Here is a 25,996-nt window from a genome sequence, read left to right on the forward strand (position 1 = left end):
CTTCCTAGAGCCCAGCACAGTTTGCTTGCTGGATATAACAGCATCCCCCAAAAAAACGTGTCAGTGATAACACGAGCTTTAAAGCAGATCTCTGAACCCAAAAAATAAATGCCAAGTCGGATGCAGCTACATATGCCAAGGGATTTTTTGGTCAAATAAAACCAAATGCATTTTAAATCTGCTGTGCTGGCTAGCGGTGTCCATCCTGCACTCCAGACCTCCTCACTGCCTACCTGGATGTATTCTTGTACCATTACAGGGAATGTCACATGTTTCTTCCACACAAGAACAGCGAGCAGCTAAAAAGGATGAGATCATCTTCAGAAAGCCCAATGACAAATGGGTAAACCAAAAAAGAGAAAAAAACACCCAAGCTTAAAACTAGAATGACTGCTCTCTAGCCCAATATTAAAAAAAAAAAAAAAAAACAACAAAAAAAAACCAAAAACCAAACCAACTAAAACCCACCCGCTGTGCAGGGTGACCAGGTCACACAGCCAAGCTGCCTTGAGATTTATATCCTAATCCCACCTTTATTCTTTTCAGGCCATACATTTTTTTTTTTTTTTTTTTTTTTTGAGAAATCAGAGTTCAACGGGCCCACGCTTTATTAAGCGGGAGGAGAAGGTTATCGCTCTCTTCTTCCAGCAAAACCACGGAGTGACCCAGCCAGGCACTGTCCCTTTGGACCAGCAAAGCCCTGTGACCGAGCATCACGTCCCGTTTGCTGGAGCATTTGTAGGTACCACTGCAGCGCAGCTGTTCTTCCAAGACACTGCACTTCCAGTTCGGAAAAGCACGTTTTTCCCTTCTTTTCGGCAACACCCAGTACACCTTCCCTGCTGCGGTCAGCCCAAACTGGGAGCCCAGTTAAGCCTCCTTCCCCTGACCCCGCCAAATTCATCCATTAGAGTGACGCTCGGGGACACGGGCTGAGCTCCCCGAATTTTTCTGTATCCTCAGCTCCCTCCTCCAGCGCCAGCTGTTGCAGCACAGGGACGGGAATAGCCCTCCATTAATCACTCCTCATTTCGGAGACAACATACTCGTCTGTCACGAGAAGCTATTCGGCAACCGAGAAGACACTGTCATGACAATCTCCACCTGCTAAGGAGCGGGAAGAGCTCTGCCCCTCTCCCCCTCCTCCCGGAGCAGGGAGATTTCAGGACCTTATATCCTCTTAAGAGCCACCACTGCTCCTCACCCCCCGGGAGACTTAAGAGAGCCTCAGCAGGAATACGTGCAAAATCCTCATCAGCTGATCAAAAGCTTTGCTTACTACCACGCTTTACGTAACCAGCTAGCAGCATCCTAATTATCCAGCTAAACGTAATGAATTCAATTCGCCTCGACTTCACACACTTTCACTACCACACCAGGTAGTCAAGGCGTGGGGCAACTCGTCCCGTAGCACCTCCATAAAACTGGAGAGTTTGGGGATGGGGAAACGCCGAATGAAACCATCCGCCGAGTAGACAACTGAAGCACGAACCCAAATCAGGACCAGCAAAAACTGAGCGTACCCAGAAGAAAGCCCCATTTACTGCTCCGGGTGGGGATTTTCAGTGCTTTTTGCTCAGCCAGAGATGGAGAAGCAACAGAACAGCTGCAGCAGAGGAGTAGATGGATGCTTGCTTTTTTTTTTTTTTTTTCTTGGTCCAGTTCCCTATCACACTGTAAGTAATCTCTGCTCTCATCATCAAGAATGCTTGCAATGACTGCAGAATATATCCCAATTTTTCTCTGGTGGGTTCCTCTACCCCGACTTGGGTTAACATCTATCTTAAGCTTTCATTTCCTAGCCTGAGTTTTCAGCTTTTGGGTTTGGTTTTTGGGGTTGGGGTTTTTTTTGTTTGTTTGTTTTTCTTTTTAATTGAACCTCACTGTACTCCATATAAGCCTCGCACGTAACGAAGTAAACAGCACCACAATGCATTCCTCAACACTAGCTGAGCCACTAAATAGCTGCCTGGAGTTGGAGGCCGAAGCAGCTGGGTGTTGGATTACAAACGCAAAACAAATGCCAAGGCATGGCCGTAATATGCACGATACATTGATGACCTACTGCGCTTAAATAACTCCTCGGAAAGCAGATCAGCCATTCATAATTGGGTTGGGGTTATTTTTTCCCACCTAAGAGAGAAGGAAAAGTAATTTGTGCTGATAACGCCGATCTGAAAAACTCGAAGCAAAATTTTGGCACGTAGAAAAATCACACCGGCGAGAGGGGCAGGGGAAAAATTCAGCCTTGCAGGGTGGGCATACTAGAAGGGACGGCATTTCACGCTACTGAAACGCTTCCAAAGGGCCATATCCCTCCCCACCAACGCCAGGAACGAGGGTCTTGCTCAGCACGGTCCGGTGGAGGATTTCCGAGGCCGATCACAGCAATTTGAGCCCCCTCAGATCCTCCTTTTTCCTGCCTAAAGAACAGTGCTTTTCAAAGCACGGGGAGTGCAGAACCAAAAGTCCCAGCCAAATAGCTCACGTAGCATTTTAAAGCAGCGTATCACAATCTCAGGTACACCTACTAAAGCTATCCATGGAGTTTGCCGAGTGCTTTTGGGTTTCAGACAAGGTATGCAGGGTCTCTCACCCCGTGCACAGCAGGATGAAATGGATGTTCTCATTCAAGCTACACTGCAAGTTAAGATAAAGCAGCTAAAGAGTAAAATTCCCTCCCAAAATTGTTGTTTTACCATAAGGTAACAATTACATGACAGTTACCCTAAAATCATCACAATGGCAAAGCAGGGAAGTTCTGTCTCACAGTTAAGCGAGGTCCCGGGAGGTCACCTAACCATGTCACCATGAACGCTACTTGTGCCTCATCTCCAGTAACATTTACAGCAGAGGAGGGAGGATGTGGTAGCTTATCTCTCTGCTACATCACATCCACCCAGCCGCAGAGTCACAGCTCCCCATTGCCTTGTCTTCCCCAGAATCAGAGCACGGCCATTAAATTAAAGCCATTGTTTGAAGCCCCGTGTTGTTGGGCCACAAGCAATGTCTCAAAACCTTTGTTCGGTGCCGCAGAGTTGGCTGCCGGACTCTGCACCGCACAGCTGCCACTCCGCAACAAGAAATGAATTGCCAGAGCTCCCAAGTATCACGCTTTTGCCAAAATGCATCAAAATGGAAGCAAGTCTTTGGGCAAGGCAGACTGCACGGAACTGGAGGAAGCAGTGCCTCCTGGAGCACTTCCAAGGTTTTCTGCAGAAATAGGGACACAGGGGCTCGCATCCACCCCCTCTTTTGTTTTTTAAATGCTATGTTCGGTGGAGAGCAAGGAACATCTCAATCTGGAAAGACTAATTCACGTAGTTCTAAGGGAGTCAAAACTTCTGTAGTATCTCGGCAGCAGGTGGGACGTAACCAGTAGCATCTCACCAGTTCTGTCGACCTCTTGGCCAACCGGTTGGAGAAAGTTGCAGACTCTTGAATACAACACTTTAAAGCATTTAGGGTTTGGGTTTTTTTCCCCTTTGGGAGGTTGAGGGAAATGTGCCGCTTATGTTCAAATACCCCTGACAGCAGGGCATTAAAGCTGGGCTCACGCAGAAATGAATGGCAGCTCACCCTCACCGGCGCTGGACAAGGCCGTGTCTGGGTTTTGCTGCTCCTGCACAGGCAGGACGGAGTACCTGGCTTTGGTGGACCTGGCCGGATACCTGACGGTGGACAACAAGCAAGCACAGCAAGAAGACAAAACCAAAATTCCTATCTGTGTGCCCCCAGTTTAAAACCTAATGGATTAAGAGGTGGCCCAAACTGGAAAGGGGAAACATTCAGGAAGGGAGGTAAACGGGACTCACGCTTCGCAAACAAGAAGAGTAACGGCAGGCTGAAGAATTTGCCTCTCTCCATTTTGCTTGATGATAATATTCCTCCCCCTGAAAGAGGGGAGATGCTGCTGGGAGAATTTTTGACCATGCATCCAAAAGAAAAATAACTCCAGAGCCACTGGGGCTGCTCTGTGCTGGGTCCCCATCCAGCCCTGCGCCTGCCCCAGCTGCTGGGGCCGGGAAGGCGGCCCACGAGCCGGTCGCGCACAACCACAGCCCTAAATTAAGAGAGTTCGGATACACTCTTGGGAAGGCAGAAAATTTCCGAGAATCTTGGATTGGGCCCCAGAGCATTCGGCTGAGGCGGATGCGGAGAGACCACTAGAGAAAACAGAGACCTTCACAAAGTGCCAGTCTGGATGAAGATCAGCGCGGGCCTACCTGTCCCCGACGGACCCCTCCTGCTCCCCGCTGGATGCTCTGCTGAGGTATCTCAATTACTGCAAACTCTTCCTTTACTCCCTCTGCCGTTGGGCCACCCGGCAGGGCAACAGTCAGCTCATGAAGGGGGTTGGAAAGGCAGGGAAAAACTCTGCTATTAGAGGGAAAAAAAAAAAAAAATCTCCCTCCAACCCGTCCCCTCACACGCGCTGTTGTCTCTGGTCACCAACCGCCCGATGGAGACAGAGAAACCAGCTACCATGAAGGAAACCACTGCCCTTTCATGCCGTACGGACTTACGGCCCTCTCCCAGTGCTGAGACAGCTCAAATTTTTTAATTAAAAAGTGCAGGATTGTGCTTGTAGCAGAAAACGGGGGGTGGGAGGGGGGGGAATCACTACAGCAAAAATACTGTTTCTTTTTTGGGGCCCAGCGTGTACGAAACGCTGGCTGGCTCTGCCAACAGCTGGTCCCACAACCTGCACAGTATTTCCAGAAGTGTTTCCAGTGCAATCTACTCAATTTAGATAGAATAACTCCCTCATTTCGTAACGGCAGCTGGAGAGGTTTGCAGCACTGCTGCTTTTAAAGAGGAGAAAAAGTCTGGATGATTTTTAGGAATGCAAACAAAACAAACCCAAAAAAAAAAAAAAAGAAAAAAAAGATGCGAGTCTTGGTTCAGCTGTGATTTTGAATTAGAGGGCACTCTCAAATGTGATCCGACCAGGACAACAGCAGCTTTTCCGTGCAGGGATTTTCACCCAATGCAATTCCTCCTAAGAAAATCCTGAATAACACTCTGAAATACACACTACTGCCTGGAAATGCGGGGTCTGGGAGAGCCACCACGTGCCCCCCTTAAATTGTGTGGGAGCTAGTGACCCCTGCTCTCCTGGGATGGCTCCGCTGAGGATCCCCGGATGTCCTTCACCTTCCTGCTGCACCCCACATCCCACCAACTGCACGTCCTCATCAGCCCATGGCCCATCACGACGTCCATCTGGGGCGGGATGGCCGTGTGGATGTCCCCAAAGCCAGGGCTGTGGTCCACCTGCTCCCGCGGCGGCCGGGCTGGACCTCGCCTCGGAGAGCAGCTCCCGTCCTACAGCCTGGCTGGTGGCCCATAGACCACATGGAGCCAATGTCTGGATTACAGTACATTTTAAAGAGCACCCAGCAGGGTATCATGGAGTCGAGTACTGGGCCAAGGAAAATCAGGAATGTTGGACGAGATGCAACTGTAGAAGGGGACGTGGGCAGAAAGCCTAACAGCAGAACGCCCGGCTCGCTCGCGGCCACAACGCTCCCCTCCTTATGTCCCTGTGGGACGGGGACTATCAGATCTTTCTTCTGGCACTTCCCGCTCTTTGGTTGCACCCAGCGGAGAACACGATGAGAAATGCAGCCCCAGCCCAGCACGCCGGTGTGCCAAGCAGGACATGAATGGGACAGGCAAGCAGCCACCTCGCCATCCAGCTGCTGGATGTTGGGAGAGAGACAACCAACAGAAAAGATGCTGCCTTTCCTCCTGAAGGCATCACACATGCCAATCAAAAGTGAGAAAAAACACAAACTTTCAGTAAGTTCTGTTCCCAACAACAGGCTTTTCATTGCCTTAAACTTCTCCGCAGAGGCTCCACCTGTTCTGCCAGTCCGAGTCCCAGGAACTGGAATAAGGGAAGGCCACATAAGGCCTCCCATGCCAAGATGGGACCACTCATATCTGTTGTGTGCCGATGGCACGCTCCGAACCGTACGGTCATGGAAAGCTGGATGGCAGGCTTGAGAAACCCTCACCCTGGCACAAGCTCAACGGAAAGTATCAAGATGCCTCAAAGCTAACATCGTTTCACAAAGACCGAAAAAAGCAAGCAGATCAGCAGTCTAAATTTCCTACCCAAGCTTATAAATTGTAGACCGCATTTAAAACAAAAATATTACAGTATGGAGAGGCGCTATATTTTCTGTAACCTCTAGCCGAATGCTTCCTAAGGGAAGGGATTGCATCTGCCGGAGAGCAGAGAGGCTGCAGCAGCAACTCCTTCGTCTTCAAAGCATGCCGCAAACCTTCAACTTCTCCAAGGAGGAGGGCTAGAGAGAGAGCAAGAATATATTGGCCCCACTTACAAATAGGGAATGTGTGCCACGTCATCCATAAAACCTAAGTAGGGGGATAATTAAAGAGGCTTTAATTTTACAGAATTAACGCACACGTTTAACTAGGTATACAACAGCTTCTCAACATGCTTCAAGCGAGGCACACGAGCACGTCAAGGATCCAAGCAGACTTAGGTGGTCCATGGAAGAAAAGTCTTTATCAGAGAGTAAAAATCAAGTTTTATAAAGCTTTAATTCCCCTTCACGAGTAACACATCGTAAGGGGCTGCAGCAACTCAGAACTAGCCCCGCCATTTCCATACCACACCTCCCTCTTCTCAAATCAGCAAAATGTCAGACGGCATCAGGTCAGCCTCAAATAGGATTTCTCTTTCCCTGCCTTGACTGCTAGCCACTTACCCAGCTTACCTTGAAGGACATGTGGTACGGATCAACTGAGGTGAAGCCCGAAAGGACAGAGGTTACCTTATTCCCTTCACAGGCGGAAGGTTTGCACATACACATGTCGACCTTTGTGTTTTGTGGAAAATGATGATTCCTTACTTGAAAAATAGGGTTTGTGGCAGCCACCACGACCGCTCGAGAAGGAGAGATCGCAATGTGCTCTGGCAGGCAAGAAACAAGAAACCGCTGCTGGGTTTTGGAGTGATATCCCAGTTACAGAAACTCTCCCTGACTGGTTTTTGTCTTTTCTTGGCTGGCTCAAGGGCAGGATTTCCAAAGTTTGTACTTTCACTGACAAATGAAGGGAATTAGTTCGTCAGTCGCTTCCAGAAAGTCCATCTCTTGCACCAAAATCTGATCTCGGTTACTGTCAGCATCAGCCCCAGCTTCCAGCCCTGGCTAAATGCCACCACAGCTCACGACAGGGGTGAGCCTCATGTCTTTACGGAGATGGAAATAGTAAGAAAAATGTAGCTAGCCATAGCTCATAAAGAGATACCAGCCCGAGACTCTTAAATACCTTCCAAGCTATTTTTTCCCCCATATTTTCCTGACATGGGGGATTTCCAAGTGGTCCTCTGGGACCCACAAGTGCCCCACAGCCAGTTTACATTTTCAACTACACCTCTGACAACAAACATCGATTTCTCCATAAGAAATTCAAAGGGGGTGTCAGTGCTGAGAAAGCTCAGGAACACCTCCCTGTTACTTTATCATCACTAACTCACATCCCAACAACCCCAGTTAAAGGCACTCCCCCCTCTCCCCGGTACACTGCCACCCAGCGCGTCCCACCACCATCCTGCACCAGCCAAGAAAAAAAAAAGTCTACCTTTTACACCTTACCTTCTCTGAAGAACCTTTGTATACTACTAAACCGTAGCATTATTTTAAACATCCATTTTCCACCACTAGCTCAGCTTTGACAACAGAAAAGATTTTCTCCTTTTCAGGTTCTTCTCTGGTAAAGAAATACCAAAAAGCCAGGGGAACAAGTATTTCCAGGCTATGAGGGTTTTCCTGGGTAAGGTTTTTTTTGAAGTACCATTAATAAAACAAACAAACAAACCCATTACTTTCAGGATGCTGACCACACCACTTTCAGCCAGTGAGGCCTCAATAAATATTTTTACCATGAAGCTTGCAAGAACAGACAATACTTAAGACGTTTACAGGGCTTTTTTTTTTTCCTTTGTAAATGTATCATGAAAGTTGAAGTGGAAAAGACAGAATTATGATTTCCCTAATTTTCCAGAAGAAAAAAAGATGCCTTAACACTTGACTAAGAGAAGCCTTTCTTGAGAGACCTCTCTCAGCAGCTCCCATTGACTCATTCTTGCAGCTTCTTTGAAGCAACATCAACAACAATAATTTAATTTACAGTCCAGATAAATGGCATTTCCAAAGACGTGAGGGGAGGGAGAAGGGGGTTAGTGGGGCATTACTGGTTTACTTGTCCAGTTACCCACTGCCTGTTTGGATTTAACTCCTGATAGCTCATCCTCCACCAACCAACAGAACTGCTGTAGATAACGGCATCCCAGACACCACCGGGGAAGAGGTGGGGGGATGAGTGTCAATGCTCGTACCTGCAAGAGGACCCTATAACACCTTTAAATTGCAGCCAAACGGCATCAGATCACAATGGGCACTGCCCAGACTGTGCAAAAAAACTGGGACAAGTGTGGTCATACTGGGAACAGGAGCTCACCCCGGGACAGGGGATGCTCCAGCCCAGAGGGTTTGATTTGGCTCCTCTCCACAGAAACGTTTTGGTTGGAAGAGACCTTTAAGATCATCGAGTCCAACCATTAACCTGACACTGCCAAAACCACCACTAAACCATGTCCCTCAGCACCATGTCTACCTGTCTTTTAAACACCTCCAGGGATGGTGACTCCACCACTTCCCCGGGCAGCCTGGTCCAATGTTTGATAACCCTTTCCGTGAAGAAATTTTTCCTAATATCCAATCTAAACCTCTCCTGGTGCAACTTGAGGCCATTTCCTCTTGTCCCATCGCCTGTTACTTGGGAGAAGAGGTCAACCCCCACCTCGCTACAGCCTCCTTTCAGGTAGTTGTAGAGAGTGATAAGGTCTCCCCTCAGCCTCCTTTTCTCCAGGCTAAACCACCCCAGTTCCCTCAGCCTCTCCTCATAAGACTTGTGCTCCAGACCCCTCACCAGCTTCGTTGCCCTTCTCTGAAGGGGCCCCTTCCAGGGCCCTTTGAACATAAGGAGCGGAGAAGAAATATGCATAAAGAATTACAAGCATCCACCCCCAAACAGCCACTTGGGAGAAAGATAAATAAAAAAGCCTTTATCGGGCAGAGTTTTAAGGACTCCTGACCAACGGCAAAACATTTGTCACTAGGACTCCAAAGAGCAAGTCGGAGAGGACATTCCCCTGGATGGAGAAAGGCAGGGACAGGTTTCTCCATTTCCAGTTAGGCTCCTCCAGCTGTGAGAAGCAACAAGCCCAAAGGGAGGGAAAGGGAGCAGAGTTTGTTGCAAATGCAGAAGGCTCGATACGACCACCACCACAGGACAACCTCTCCGGTGGTGATGGAGATGCTGCGAGAGGGTCGGTGTCCACAGCACCCATCACCCCTCTCCTCTCCCAGTAGGCAGGAGAGGATGGATGGGTCAGTTGGCAAACGCACTACATGAGCGGTGGTTACAGCCTTCTCCTCTACAGAACTGTCAAGACTGCCTTCAGGCTACCCTTCCCTGCAAACTGGAGATAAAAATCTGTTAAGATATGTAATCTGTAAAGGAGCCTGGCTTTCCTGGCCCCACCACGGCTGACGAGCTCAGCAGCAGTGCCCGTAAAAAACCCCGACACGTTCCCGGCACACACGCAAACGAAAAACCCACCGGGCTCAGCTGCTTTTGTTCTGACAAGTGAGAAAACATTTACTGAAGTCGAAACACACAATTTCTTCTAAAAAGAGGGAAAGGTGAAGGGAACAAAAAAAAAAAAACACAAAAAAAACATGCAAGAACAGAAGTAGGCAAGTTGCATAAAAGAAAAAGGTTAATAAAAAAAAACACAAACGAAGCCCATGTATCACTTGCTATGGGCCACGCTTCCCATTAGGAGAAGCCTCCTGTAAACACCACATCTGAGCGGTGTACAAGCCAGGATGGACGCAGGGATGAAGAGGAGGTGACCAACATGAGGTACAGACAAGTCCTACATCTTGTAGGGGGTGCCTGATCCTGCAGCCTCCTGGATCTGGAGACTGATGAACCCACCAGGCAACTGAAGAGAATAAAGCTGCCCTAATTGCTGGTGTTCTTCTAGCACAGAGTAGGAATGACATTTTAGAGCCGCCGTAAGAACGGTTAACCTTTCTGGGGAAAATTTCACCAACCACAAAGAGCTTGGGGACATCAACCATATTCTGCTCTTCACGGAAAGCCCACAAAGGACCAGAGCTGCTCACAAAACCCATCCTTTGAGCGGTACCTTAACCTGCAGCACTAAGGGCTGCTAGCAACTGCGTGGCACCACAAAAAGACCAAAAAACCCCTTTGTTTGAAGCAAGCATGCAATGCCAAGCTTCACATACCGCCATGTCCAGTTGGCAAGAGCCAACCTGTCCCTGCAGACGTGGTGGCATGAATTCCTGCCCTGTTCTTTCTTCCCAAGATTTCTCACTGCACCCAGTGAAGAGCTGGATTTTTGTCTGCTACAAATTCATCCCTCGAGAGACATTTAGAAAATTTAAAACATCACCATCAATTAAAAAAAAAAAAAAAAAAGGAGTATTTCCCAGCCCTCAAGGAACAGGAAAAGAAATATAAAAAGCACAAAAATGCAACCAATGTGGGTTGTGGCACCTGAAGCCCCAGAAAGCAAATAAAACCAACCCAGTTATATTTGTTGTTGTTTGCTCTCAATTCCCAATATCTCAAGCCAAGTCTGCAGGTTTTACTGGGAGGGAGGGAGAGAACAGGACAATGAACTCATCACCTCTAACATACTGAAAATAATCTGCTCCTCAGACCCATCTGTCCAGCGTGGTGACGGAAGGGAAGGAGCAGTAGTATTTCACACCCTCAGGTCCACCGTCTACATCCATAATCAGCTCTCCAGTACCGCCGCACGCTTCAGGAGAAGATCCAAGCAGATTTATAGGAGGCTGATTCTGGATTACAAGTCCCCAAGGAAATTTTCCTCCCAACACCCACAAGTCAGAGGTTGATTTATACCCAACTTATAATAGACTATATCCCTTAGAGACAACTCCTTGTCTTCAACCCTGCTGCCATTCCTGCAATTGGAGGCTTGGTTTGTTTTAACAGTTGTAGAGTTTATAAATACTGAAAGCAGCACTCAATTTAGGCTGGAGACAGTTAAACTAGCTTAGACCAACAGGACGCCAAGCGGTAGGGAACAGTAATGAGATGACGACGCATTCATAACCCAAAGCTTTCATTAAAAACTTGCAGCCCAAGAACGCTCACCCCTTCAGAGCAGAAATGTTCGGTTCTCGTAATTGCTCAAAGAGCAAATTTTTGCACAAACCAGCAAAACCTGGGGAGAGCTCCTGAAGAGCACATGTATCTGTTAGACAGAAACTGGGCAAGTACCAACCAGGGGGTTGTAAATGAGGTGGTGCACAACCAATTTCAAATGCCACCAAGCACTTTGGCGTCCATCCACGCAGCAAGGAGTCACTAACGGTGGTACCAGCGTGAGGTCAGGAGCCCCCGGTATGCGGATTCGAGGAAAAGCAGGATTCCTGAAAAGAGATTGCTGGATGCCAAAAGTCTCTGGACAGAGCTTTCTCCATCCGCAAGCACAACACAGTCTCTTTTCCAGCTTTTAATTATTTTTAAAGGCATAACATGCTACTCTGAGAGGAGCCACAGCGTATAAAACAACTGACTGCAAAACCAGGCATTTGCCACAGCATCTGTGCTTGAGGTGAAGCCATCTATATGGTAAATTATTAAAAGAATAACAACAGTAGGTATCTACCTCCCAGGGCTTTTCCTGGACTAACATGAGATGGGAACGTTGTGATGATCTAGAGGTCCCCATACAAACCCCTGTCTTTGGAGATCAGGGACCACGGACTTCAACTTGCCCGAACACCACCAAGGATCCGAGCATCGCTGCAACAGAGCACGTCTCTCTGCTCCGGTCCTCAGCTGTGCGTGCGAATAACAGCGCTTCCACATCCCACTGGAGCGGTACTCTCGGATTATCATCTTCAAGATGAATGAAAGCAAAGTTGGCACATATATTGCAGGAGACGGTCCTTTAGAGAGATGATCCAATACTGCCGTTTCTGCCTCTGGAAGTGTTTCTAACGCTGGTGAGCGTCTCAAGGACACGGGCACTTCCAGCACACCATGCAACCAAATATAGGTGATGGAAGGCACCAAGATTTAGAGTCTCCCAAACCTTGTAAATGAAGCTCTGCCAAAGCACAAGTCTAACTTCTATAGCTGTGCAAAATCTGATCTGTCAAGTAAGTGGGAAAGATCCATTTAGTTATCTATCCAAAATATCTGCCGGTTAAAGAAACAGCAAGCAAACAGAGAGATGGTGAGCACAGGCTATGTTTCACAATGCGCAACTCAGCCACAAAAATACAGTCCTGGGAGCGTCAACACCCTAATGAAAACAAGACCCAGCAAAACCTCCTTTATTTCCCCCTACAATTCTGCCCTATGACCCTATGCCGCAGAAACAGAGTTCTGCTTTGGGTTGGTTGCCCCCCCCAAAAATAAACCCTTTTGTTTGGGTTTAAAGAAAGAGAAAAGTAATGCCAACCACTTTTTAAATTAAATTTTGGGTTCATGAAGTCTTCTGCTTTTTTTTTTTTCTTCTTTTTTTTTTGAAGTTTAACAGCACAAACCAAAACAAGTGGCTGCTCTTTCCACAATGGTCTCCTCCTGGTTCTTCTCAACACAGAAAGATGAGGTCCAACATCGCAGCTCTCAAAACCACTGTCACAAACGGGAACCTTCTGGGCAAAGAACACCCTGAAAAGGGGAAACCAGCAACTTTTCATCCCATCTCATCTTCAGACCCTTCCCCTTCACAGGGCTCGTGGAGCAGGAAAAAAAAAAAAAAAAAAAAAAAGGGGAAGCCACAACACAAATTCGCATACAGAAGTACCTCTAAGAAAGCAAAGCGCCAAGATTGATTAGAGCGTTCCGCTGCTTTAATAAAGAGCCTAATGATGTCCAAATTACAGCAAAGCTCAATTGTGTAACCAAGGAGCCAAGATTTCATCCTTGATAAGGACATGGATTTCTGTCTCACAGGAGAAGCCTGCGGTTCACTAACAAAGATGACCTTTTATATTATACCCTTCAAGGCCACAATTAGCTGGAGAAATACTGTACTAACTTGGCAACATGAGTTTTTGTACACTGTGCTAATTTTTAGCAGAATCTCGCCAAGACCATTACCATCTTCTAACAAGACAAAAAAAAAAAAAAAAAAATACAAATACAAAACCCACTGCTCTCCAGACCCAAATTACTTCCCGCAATTCAATGCAGTTTTAATTAAGGTGATTAAATTACAGCAAAAATGATTAAGATGATATCCCGCAGCAAACCACTAAAGGTATAACACCTTAATCCAGAAGAAGCTGGCATACACGTATCCATGATAAAGTATTCATGAAAAGCTAGAATTTTACACATGAACCAATTTTACATCACTCAAACAATACCTTGGGAGATATTTGTCACAAGTAAAAAAACAGTGACATCCATCAACAGAGCACAGTTTTTCCGAGACTACACAGAAAGAAATCTACACAGAAAAAATTGAAAAGGCTACAATTACTTTGACAATGTTTCTACAGCTCAAAGGAATTTGGGGGTTGAAATAAATGGTTTCCTTCTCTTTCCCAGGGCTCCCAAAATCAATTTTATATTTTTATTTTTTTTTTTTGAAACAGAAGTTAGATCAGAAATGCATGTGAAATGAGGTCACTGCAATAATCATGTACATGGTACATTTCCACTATTGCCTATTAACTATGAGGTTTAAATGAATGAGGAAAGTCTCAGATCCATATTTCACCAGTGGAAATTATTAATATAAACATAGCGCAGCTCAGGTTTTAACCTTACCATCCAACTGGGCCTATTCTCCTTCAGAGAAGGGTAAATGGTATTAATTTAACAGACAGGGTTCAAAAGGCAGCTACACGGAGGCATGTATCCCATTAAGACCTGGGACAGGACCCTGCCATGGGAGCCCTGGGCTCCAGGTAGCTTCTCGCGGTGCTTCAGCACCGGATAAATTCAACCGTGTGGTCTTCAAGGACTTCAGCGTATTTAAAAAAAAAAAACACCAACAAAGCTGTGCCGCTGCCATGAAAAAAAAAGTTACGAACCAGCTATTTCTAGGTGCAATCTTCTGGAAACCCCCTGCAGGGACAGAGGCAGATGACAGCAAATGGCAGAAGAGATTCGCAAAGAGGAGGAACGCGTGCCCCAGCTCTGGCCGCTGCCTCCCCCAGCTCGTGCCCAGGGGATGGGAGGGGACAGGGACGGGGCTCCAACGTGCCCATCCTGCCCGGGTGGGAGGAGAACTGAAGCATGGGGCAGCAGTCGTGGCCACGCTGTACCACTTGGCCAGGGGCTGCTTCACTCTGGAGTACAGACGTAACCCCAAAATTGTCTTAAAAGTTGTGGCTGAACACAGGAGAAGGTAGCGAGTAACTAAGCTTTGCCTTGTCCTGCACCTCTGTGCCTCCTCCACAACTGCCTGACCCACATCAGGGGGTTTTTTATGGGAATAAAGTCCCACGATGTAGATCCATTCCCCAAATGCCGCTACGCTTTTCATCTGGGACTCCTTTGGGGCTGTTTGCTTGTTCACACCAGCTCTCAAAATGGGGGAGAAAAAAAAAAATCCTAAAAAATAAGGGGAAAGAAGAAAAGAAATCTGCATGTCGCGTTACACGGCCACACTAGGGAGCTACCAACAACCCCGCAGAGTCACCCAACCCCTCAGAGGGTCGGGACACACAATCCCCAAAGAGGTCTTTAAGGAGAAGTGCATTAGTGAAACTTGGAGGTTGTTGGGCCTTTTTTTTTTTTTTTTTTTTTTTAATGTAACTCTGAATGCCCAGTTAATGGCTAGCTTCCTCCCAGTAGTAATTAGCTGGATCTAACGAGAGGCCAGACCCGGCCCAGGTGAGAGGTTAACTTTGTATTTTTCTTTAATAGAGGAAGAAAAGCCTAAATGGAGAAGGATAAAATTCCGACGCAAATCCTCCACCAAGGCTGCTATGAAATAACTCTTTTGTTTAATTATTATGAGTTGGATGGGCAAACACTAGATCCCGATGGACAGAGAGCAGCTGTTACTGTAACAGAAAGACATTCATCTTCCCTTCTCGGGACCCTGAAATTCTATCAACAATGCCTGTAAAACAACCCTCAGCTCCCCCCCCCAGCCCCCCCGGCTCCGAGTTTTCGCCCGGCTTTCATATTCCGACCTATTTTTAGCCGACTTTATCTTGTCGTACCGCACTTCAAAAAAAAAAAAAAACAAAAAAAAAGTTTTGCATGTTAAGCTGTTTCGAAATAATTTCCACGTGCAAAAAAAAAAAAAAAAAAAAAAAAAAAAAAAAGCTTCGGGGACAGGAGCGGGGCGATTCTCCAGCGCAGGCTGCGAGACCGGCGCATCCCCAGCGCGGGGTTTCTTCTTTCATCAGCAATTCATTGCGAAGGAGCCTATAGACACAGTTACACAGCCAGATACACTCGCATCTCACTTATCGAACAGGGCAGGAGTGATCTCACGTACCTTTGGGGCTTACAGTTACCTTGGAAGGGCTCCTTTTAGCTGTTATTTACATAATAAATAGCCAATCTGTACAGGACTGCATGGGAAAGGAAATTCTATTACCAATAAAAAAAAAAAAAAAAAAAAGTTTCTCATGTTTGCTTTTAGCAGCCCTAACTCCGTCCCATTAGACGCCAGCAGAAGCTATCTACGGAAAATTATCTATAGCCATAAAAATTATCTGTAAAAGACTTCCCCGGTTATCTCAGGTACAATATAAATGTTAAAAACACCCCCTTAGGAACGGACGCGTGGGGCCAAACTCCCTGCCGATGCAAACGGGCACGGTGCCAGGGCTTCGGCCAGGCGACAGCCGCGGGGACACGCACTCGCGGGGATGCTAAGTTCAGTGGGTTGGGTTTTTTTCTTTTGTTTTCTGTTTCTTTTCCTTCCTTTTTTTTTTTTTTTTTTTTTTTTTTTTTTTTTTTTTTTTTAATCCATCACCTTCAACATTCAGCCTGAATGAGCTTCGTGCCACCACCTGGGAGGGGAAGTGCCCAGCAGAAACGCTCCAGCAGGTTTCGCGTGTCTTTATCGCCTGCGCAGAGAAGCCTGGAAATCGAGAACGAAGGGCCACCGCGTTGCTGCTGCCAAGACACTAAAAGGTGATTAAAATCTACACGGTAATTTCTTGCTATAACGAAGCGTGCCCAGCCTGCCCTTTCTTTCAGGCCCCTGCTTCGCGCTTTCACCTCAAAAAGATGCTCCAGGAGCCTGAGGAAGGGACTGAAGTCCGTTGTAACCACGAAGCAGTAACACAACAGCGATCAGATACAAATGTTCATCTCCATTAGGATTTTTTGGGGGTTTCTTTGTGGTTTTTTTTTGTTTTGTTTTGTTTTAAAAAAAACAGTATGTGCCTTTGGAATATCTCAAAGGATACCAAGGGAGCATGGACGAGGCAGCTGCGTGGCAGGAGAGCATCCCCACCCGCGCGCGGCATTCCAGGTAGAGATGCTGGCGCTGCGGTGCCACCCCCGGCGTCGGGCACTGCCACCACCCCCCCACGCCTGCCGGCATCCCCACGGAGCCCCCCTGCCCCCCAGCCCAGCCAGGCAGTGCCAAGCGGCAAAGGCAGCGCCCTCCTCTTCTCCTTCGGACTCTGCTGAGCTTTATTTCACGTGCGCCCCAGGCACCCTCCGTACAATGGGAATTTCAGGGCAGGGAAGCGCTCCCGGTACATCAGCAGCAGTGGTCACCGCCACCACCCCACACTTGCTTTTTAGGAGCCAAGCGGGTGAGCGTTATCCAGTGCAACTGGAACGGGTGTTTGGGGAAACGCCTCGCCCCAGGCACATCAATGTGCTTTCACAAAGACTTTCCTACAAAAATGCAAGTGCCTGGTGAGTTGTGGGTGCGTGCGAAAGCGAAGGATTCCCAGTTCAAACCTTGGTGCGCCCCAGAGCCACCCAACAGCCGCCCAGCCGTAACGGGATACTCCCACCACGAAAGCCCAAGGACAACTGAATTTCTCAGCCTGCACATATAGAAGGGAATTAGCATTCTTAACCCGTTAATTACTCTCAGGAACTGCAGCAGGACTACAAAAGCCCGCTGTGTTTCTCTTGTCACACTGGGGAAAAGAACAATAAAGAATAATAATAAAGAGAAGCAAGCAAGCCGCGCGCCCGCAGGTTGCACCGCCACGTCTCCGTTGTCCCAAGAGGGAACTTGCCAGGCCAAGGCCACCACCAAGATCACCGCAAAACCGCACTTTGCTGAGCCGCCACATCTCAAGTCAACCATAGTTTCCCTCTGCCGAGTCCAGGGACTTCTGCGAATCCGGGTGGCAGCGTTCCCATCTCCAATGAAGCAAATGCCTCCTCGCGCTTGAGCACCTACAAAGCTCCTAGGCTCTTCCAAGCCCGGTGCCATCCTCTCCTTAACAACTTTAATAGTGTCAAGCTCCGCTTGCTGCCCTGGACATCAACCATGCAAAGCTTAAATGCCCTCGTTTCCCCCCAAAAAAGAGAGGGGAGCTGGCAGACAGCTCAGCCAAACTGCAGCAACAGCCACCAGTCCACAGAAGCGAGCCGGAGACTACAAAACACAGGAATAGCACTAAAAGAGCTTAAAAAGCCTAAAATACCTTCACGTTTTATGAAATGCTTTTAAAAAGTCACAAAAAAGGAGATGGAGCTCGACGAAACGTTTCTTCACTTCAGATCCACAGTTGCCTTCCTCTCTCCCCAGGAATTCAAAACTGCCTGCAGAGGTAAATTATGTATAAGCAAAATATCCCTAAAAGCCAAATTTTTAAAAGTTGCACACATTACACGAGGCGTTTTAAATAGATAATGTCGGAGGAAAGCGGGGTTAGCCACCTAGATAGACCATTTGATAGATCAGGCACAAATGGAGCTAACTTTATCCCTCTCATCCACTCAAAGGCTTATAATCTCCCACCTCGGAGCAATAAATTAGGAAGCAGCATTACATTAGCGCTACAGGCAGCACACAGAAAATTTAAACTTCTGCTACCAGTTAGAAAACGAGTTCTAGAATGGCAAAAGCTTTAAAGAAGAAGCAGTAGAGAAAGTCACAGCACCTAAGACACTACAGGGCACTGCCAGCTACCGTGTTTTGTTGTTTTTTTTTTTTAAAAACGACGGCCTTTGCCACTGTGGTTTGGGGACCATTCAGCACAGGGACTTCGTATTGGTCTGGAAAATGCCAGAGACACGTTCACCTCTCCTACTTTTTATTTCTTTCTCTATAAAAGTGACAGCAATACATTCCATTTCCAGCTTTACTGGTGGAAGATTAACGCGCTCCCTCTGCTCCCGTGAGCCCCTTTTTCTTCTGCCATCGTCACACGAGGGTAGGTATTAGACACGAAGAGTTGAGTTCAAAATCCATGTCTTAATTTGCACGAGTATCCACTTAGATGGAAAATTAATGTAGCTCAGACTGTAAAGCGCTGCATCTTTTCATGGATGTGCTTTATTCTCTTTACTTAAAGAGGAGGAACTCACATACAGATCTATTAGAATCATAGAATAGTCTAGGTTGGAAGAGACCCTTGGGATCATCGAGTCCAACCATCTACCCTACTCTACAAAGTTCTCCCTTACACCATATCCCCCAACACCGCATCTAAACGTCTCAAACACATCCAGGGATGGTGACTCAACCACCTCTCTGGGCAGTCTATTCCAATGCCCGACCACTCTTTCTGTGAAAAATTCTTTCCTAATGTTCAGTCTAAATCTACCCTGTTGGAGCTTGAAGCCATTCCCTCTTGTTCTGTCATTAATTACCTGTGAGAAGAGACCAGCACCAACCTCTCTACAGTGTCCTTTCAAATAGTTGTAGAGTGATGAGGTCTCCCCTCAGCCTCCTCCTCCTCAAACTAAACAGTCCCAGCTCCTTCAACCGCTCTTCATATGATTTGTTTGATTAGCGTGAGACTGAGATAGGAGTAAGAAAACAAAAACATACCTCTGGTTTCAGAATATTAACAGAACATTCAATTTTTCTCAGCAATTTTAACTCCAGGCAGACAAAAAAAAAGGATAACGGGGGTCAGAGCACGAGTCATGGACCCAAGAGGATGGGGAGCAACACTCTTGCCCTGCCACAGGCTCCCAAGATCTCGGAGAAGTCTCTCCCACCACCGAAGGGGTGGGAATACCTCATAAACTTTTTGTCACATCCCATAAATTACGCATGATAGGAACAGGATGCAAACATCCGCGGATACAAGTTTTACTTCTAACGGCTCCTGCGCAAACATTTGAAGAGGCTCATATCAGCTCCTTAACACCCCCCTCTTTCCTAAGCCCCTCGGGGAGCCAAAAAAAATGGCGATTCCCCAAAAACTGGGCTGCCTCCTGCCCAGTGCCCACGAGGCCACCCTGCCCGCACCCGGCCCCGCATCTGCCGAGCATCCTCCTGCCCCCGGAGCTCCCTCAAGATCCGAAACCGAACCTGCCGTGAAACGGCACACCGAGCTGGAAATTGCAGAATTATTAATGAGAAACGGCTAATTGGCATCTTCCTCCAGCCGAGCGCAGACAGCCTCGCTCCTTGGGCTGTGTTTCTTTTATATTTAAATTTACAAACCTGTACGCATGAGCCGGTCCCTACTGGCGGGCAGCCCAACCCAAAAGGGAAGGATCATCTCCGAGAGCAAAAAACCACTAACCCCCTCCAACAAAGTCACCAGAAGAAAGAAAAAAGAAAAAACCCAAAATCACAGAAGGTGGCCAGAGCCCACTACCAGGTTAAAGCCTGATTTCACCCAATACAGAAACACTTTCTCACACAGCTTATCTTTTTTAGCGTAGGTACAAAATATTTGGTGTGACCTTAGGGGAGCCACTTCACGATGCCGCAGGGAGCACTTGTAGACCATAAGGTTTTCCCGTGCTTGGCCCCCTCTGCTCGGTGTTTTTCGGGGCAGGGACCTTCTCTCCACACAAACAGCACTTTGCGAAAGAGGAGCCGTATTTTTCCGAGGCACCTAGACATCAGTAACATCTTTTCTTTTTTTTTTTTTTTTATTTTTCTCTTAAGTAGCACGATGGACCGATGCCACATGCAATAACATAATCAGAGCGACAAGACTCGAATACTGGCAAAATAAGAGGCACTTGTGTGCTGGAGGGAAGCATATTATTATTGTACAGTGTACACCGACAATTGCTGCTCTTAACTTTTGGGTTGAATTGAAGCTTATACCGTAGTAAAGGAGGAAGATGACAGAGAGAAAAGAACATGAAATCAGTGAAAAAGGCCAATGGTTATATTCAAATTTAAGCACGAAATGTGCTGGGTTTGCAGAACGCGGGCAGTGTTTCATCTTTAATTTACTTCTCTGCCCCTTTGACTTCAGCGGCTCCAAGAAAACTTACAAGGAAGATTTAAGTGGGAGGTGGAATGATGTATATTTTTTTAATATACCTTAAAGGAACAAATGACTAAAGAGATGCAAAATCATTTCAGAATGAAGTAATAATGAAGAGAAGAGATTAGACATTAGTTGATCCTCAATGGTTAATGGAGGGGAAAGGCAGGGGAGAGGAGAGCTTATCCTGGTGAATGCTGCGGCCACAAACACCTCTCTTAAACACATCCAATTTCACTGATGTGAAAATCTCCACATGAAGGAACAGGCGAAAAAGAGCTTAAGTGGGAACAGGGCGCAGAATGCCAAGTGCTACACTGAATAATTCAGATCCAGGCAGCGCTATTGGCCAGGCAAGAAAATCACACCCCCCTGCTAGTTTTAAAATCAAAGGCCAAGGAGGGATAAAAGGGAAAGACAACACCTCTTTAAAGCAGAGATTACGCTCTGCGGTTCCCATTTCCCAACTTCCCACAATGTTTTGTTCCAGCGAGAGCGCGCGGGAGCCGGGTAGCGCCCGGGCATGGCACCAGGTTGCCCGGCGGCCCACCGAGGAACCTGCAAAACCCTACCGCCTTTCCCGACACCGCTCCTTCAGCCCAACGGCAAGAGACAGCCAACTCGGAAGCAGGTACCGCCCAACCCTGACTTCCTAAGAGTCGCCTTCGCAAGGCTTTCGCAGCGCCCAAGTAGTTCTTCGGTCATCAAAGCTGCTCATGAGGGTGAGACCCCACCAAAGATTTGGGGTCTTGATTCAAGCAGGTTCTCCCCCCCCGTCTCCACCCTTCCCAAATTACAGCGATGCTTCCCCAGCGTCGGCTGGTGGGGTCGGATAAAGGGATTTCCAGGCCAGGGATGGGCCATAAGGGGATCCGTGTCCCCGGCGCTGGCTGGGGTACTCCTTGGAGAAGGAGCAGCCAACAAACGACACTGCCTTGGCCACACGCAGCCGTACGTGGGGGGTCATCCATCCCTTCCACAACTTTTAGACTACAGCTACTGAGTGAAGCTCGAAATAACTGCCCTGGGTGTGTTTGGTGGAAAGGTGTTATATTTTACGGGGCCTGAAAGATGCGGTGTTACTAAAATCCCATTTCATTCTGCCTATTCTAGCACAGCTCCACCTGGCCGACTACCATTAACATTAAATTTTAGAAATGCTTCTAAAAAGAGGCCCTGAAATATGACAGCCAAAACACCTTCCACTACAATGCCCAAAAGCGGGGTAACTTTGACTTCTCTTTCTTTTATTTCAAAGGTGCCCCAGGTTTCTAGGAACGAGGACCATGTGGACAGAGCACACAAGTACACCTTTACGGGGTGCTCAGCCTCAAACCCTCTCTTCCAGCCACCTCTTTCACTCTTGAGAAACAAAGATAAACCATCCCTTGGTTCCTTTTACGCCTGCGACACTTCTGCAGAGGAACCCACCCCGTGGCCAGTCATGGTGCGAACAGCAGCAGCGGGATCCCTGGGCTGGTCCTAACGGCGATCCCATACTCCGAAAGCTGCTCCCCTTCCATCTCAACCTGCTTCCCAGAGGTGGGAAGCCAGGAAACACCTCCAGGTTGATGTGCAAGGCACGGAGTGCGTGCGTGCGTGGTGGGGAATGGGGGGGAAATGGTGGGAGGGAGAGCACAAAAACAACCCCACCCCTCCCCAAAAAAAGGGAAGGAAAAAAGTGAGGCTGGCCTGTTTCTTTCTGCTCTACCATCTATTCAGTGGCAGCAGGGGAGATCTACAACTGTTGCGTCACGTAAAGCACAAAAAAAAAACCCATCCTGACAAGCGTGTTTTAGCTGATGGAGACCAGAGTGGACAGGAGACTGGTGACAGCTCCAACACGGGGAGTATGAGACCTCCGCTTTAATTGGCTGTTTCTTACTATCTCGTCAAGCGAGCAGGAGCCTTCCAGCCTGGATGGGCTGCTCGAAGCCACGAGAAATGGCAGAAATTTCAGCGCGTGAATACTTTCGCTAACTCCCCAGGCACAGGTTAGCCTCTCGCTCCGGTCCAGGGACACCGAGTTTGTAACCCTGCCTGGTCCACCAAAGCCGACAGCAATGGGGAGGAGGCGCAGAAGACGCTCAGAAATGGATGGGGCGGCGGGGGGGGGGGAGAAGAGGGGAGAAGGGGGGAGTTAAACCACAAGCAAGGCTGTGCAGGACCTGGCGAGGTGTTTATAAATAACGCCACTAAAAAGCATACACTGCGCTCCCGCATCTCTAACATAACATTTTCTTCTCCACAGAACTGTGACAATGGTTATCTCAGCGGTATAATTATCTAGATTTGATGACAGATTAAAAAATATATATATATATATATCCCAAACACCTGTTCCAGAGTTTTGTGTTTTTAAAGGCCATTGCCATTAACCTTGGGCCGTGCACTTCATTGTGTTTAATTAGCAAGCTAATGAAGCCAGTTTTATTCCCTTTCTCAAGCACAAGAGGATAAATACAAGACAGTGAAAGAGGAGACCAGATCCATTTGCAGCGCAGTTCATTGTTGCATGGCATTACTTAAACTTGCACCCAAATAAAAGTAATGTAACGGCTCGGGAAAAGGCGTTAGCAACGCATTCTGCAAGACAAATCCCTTTACACCTTCTGTATTTTCTAAAGCTCATAGATTAAAACATGATTTCTGAACATTTGGGCTGCAGAAAATTTGCAAACAAAGGGCTAAAAATGAACATAATGTTTTCCTCAATAAATCCTCAGTATTCCAAAAATTAAGCATAACAGATTTTTTTTTTTTTTTAAAAAAAGAATAGCAGCCCGTGCTTGCTTTGTTCCAGCCAGCCAAGGTAGCGATGAGAAGCATCAACAATGGAGGTCAAGCGATTTTCGAAAAGCCCACCACTTTCGCCCGGTCCTAACACGTACACACACAAAAGACACACTTCAAGCAAAGCCCAGTGCTACGAAACCCACAACAACACACTGCAACTTCGGGTATTCGGGGTTGTTTTCTCTATTTCTGTTTTTTTTTTTGACTGAAAAACTGGACAATGAAGATCACGTCATTAAATCCTCCGAAATATCACAGGAAAGGCAGAAAAGGCTTTAAAAGAGAGGGAGGGATTTACAGAATTGCTCATGCACTGATTTAATGATCCAAGAGGACCTTTCCAAATAAACAGAATTATATTCATTTTCTGGTGTTTCTTTATTGTATTTTTTGGGGGGGGCGGGGGGGGGGGGGAGAAAGAGTCAGCGTAGGTACACCCTATGAGATTATCCTTTTCATAACACGATACATTTAAGAAGCTTTTGGGGTTAATTTTTTTTTAAAGCGACTGCCCCCCCCCCCCCCAACTTAGATTTCTACCACTACATGCACACAGCCATAGGAGCAGGTTAAAAAACAAAACCCAAACCAAACAAAAACCCAACCCCATACCCCAAACAAAACCAAAACCAAACCAAAAACAAAAAACCCCGGAAGCCATCTCTTTTATTGAATCACCCCAGATAAAAGGATTCCAAGATATATGGAAAGAAAATACATTGACCATAAATCTCCTTTATGCACATAATAGAATTTTCCAGCCAAGAGAGCTGTTGTGATGATAGCAACGCCGAGCCCCAGGAATACTGATGGCACACACACATCCATCCTCCCCCCCTCTCTGACCCCCCCCCCAGCCTGCTTCTTCCCAAAATACCTGCTCTCCCTCAGCACTGCGATGTAAATACAACCCGCGCAACCCCTTTCCTAACACATGGAAACAAAGCTGCGTACAAGTGTCCCAGCCGTGAGATAAAAAAAAAAAAAAAAAAAAAAACACACACACAAAACACCAAGCTGGCTTTGCTCACCATCAAATTAATTTTTTTTCATTATTATTATTATTTTTATTGCGCGCTCCTTTCTTATTGCCTCCCCCCCCCCCCCCCCCCTCTGGCTTCATACTTCGCGTGCGACTTGAAAAAATAAATAAAGAGAGAGAAAAAAAATAATAATAATGAAGCGATGGCAGTGTTTATAATGCCAAAGGCAGGCGGTGGCAGTGCATATTTAATGGGCACTCGGAACAAAGGAAGCCCGGCTGCAGGAGCGCCCCGGGGCCGCCTCCGCCGCCCGCTGCCCCCCGCGCCCGGCCCCGGTCCCCGGCCCCGCCGGGCCGCCCCCTCCCCGGGGCGGGGATGGAGGGATGGATGGAGGGATGGAGGGATGGATGGGTGGGTGGGGGACACGCGGGGAACCCCCCTTCCCCACGCTCCCACCCGCTTTGCAATACAATGATGGCAAAGCCGCCGGGAACTCCCCCCCACCCCACACCCCCCCCCGGCTGCCCATCGCGGAGCGGGGAAAGGGCACGGCTGCAGCATCGCTGCTGCCCCACACCCCCCGCAGCCCCCCCCCCCCGGCCACAAAGAGCCCCCCCACTTCGACACCACCCCCACCCCCTTCCCCGGGCTGGGGAATGGGGGGTGAGGGAACAAGTTACTGCCCCGGGGCGACAGGCTCAGCCCCGGGGGGGGGGGGGGGGGGGAGGGTCGTGGTAACCTGGCAAGAGGGGGGGGGGGGGGGGGAGCGGACACAAAATTGCTGCTGCCCCGGTTTCTCCTAGAGAGCATGCAGCAAGAATAAAAAGAAATGGGTTAAAAAAAAAAAGGGGGGGGGGGGGGGAATAACACTATTAATTATTTTAAAAAAAAAAAAAAGGAGGGAAAGTGGGGAGCGTGGGGATTTCAAGCGTGCCCGCGTTTTCACTGCTGGGGGAGGGCACGGGGGGGGTGATCCCTCCCCCCCCCGATGGCTACGGGATGGGGAACCCTCTGCCCCCCCTTCGCCCCGAGGAGCGCTGCCCCCGAGTGTCCGTCCGTGTCCCCCCCGGGGGTTCGGGTAACTTCCACCCCGCGCCCCTCCGCACTGCGCGCACCCCGCAGGTTGGAAGTTTGGGGTCCAGCCCAGTCCCATACAATAAATGGGATGAAGAACGCACAAAATAAACATCACAACCCCCCCGCCACAAAAGCGTCCTCCCGGGGGATGCTCCCCCAGGCACACCCCCTTTTTCCCAACTTTCTCCCAGTTTCCCCGCAGCTCCAGCCAGCCCCGAACGGCTCGTTTCGGGAAAACCCCCGCCGGGACCGCGGTGTCCCGGGGGGGCTGAGGAGGGAGAACCCCCCGGAGTGTCGTCGCCCCCCCCCCCCCCCCCCCCCCCGGGGTCACACAACGGCAGGAGCGGGTCGCACACATGGCCACTACCTGAGCGGCTCCGCACCATTTCGGAGCAACCCCCGGGTCTTTCCTCCCGCTGCTCCCAACTTCTCCCCCCACAACCCCCCACCAGTAACCCCCGCAACCTCCCCGCCTCCACCACCCCCCACCCCCCACACTCTCCGGCAGCCCCCGCCCAGAAGTAAATGCCCATTTTTGTAAAGTTTCCTCGATATCGCGTTTATCGTGTTTACATTGCCATTAATTCCCACAGGCTGCCTGAAGGGAACAAAAAGCAGCACGGGAAGGCTCGTCCTGCGAGCGGGGAGAGAAACGGAGGGGGGGGGGGG

At 48.3% G+C, this 25,996-nt stretch overlaps 1 protein-coding gene across 1 annotated transcript in view; it reads right to left on the reverse strand.

The window, feature by feature from the left end:
* Positions 1 to 25,996, reverse strand: part of ACVR2B (activin A receptor type 2B) — a 101,844-nt gene that overhangs the window by 75,304 nt on the left and 544 nt on the right. The gene's annotated exons all lie outside the window — the stretch shown is intronic.

This window comes from Vanellus vanellus, assembly GCF_965231255.1.
Source record: "Vanellus vanellus genome assembly, chromosome: 2".
In the NCBI taxonomy this organism is placed as follows: domain Eukaryota; kingdom Metazoa; phylum Chordata; class Aves; order Charadriiformes; family Charadriidae; genus Vanellus; species Vanellus vanellus.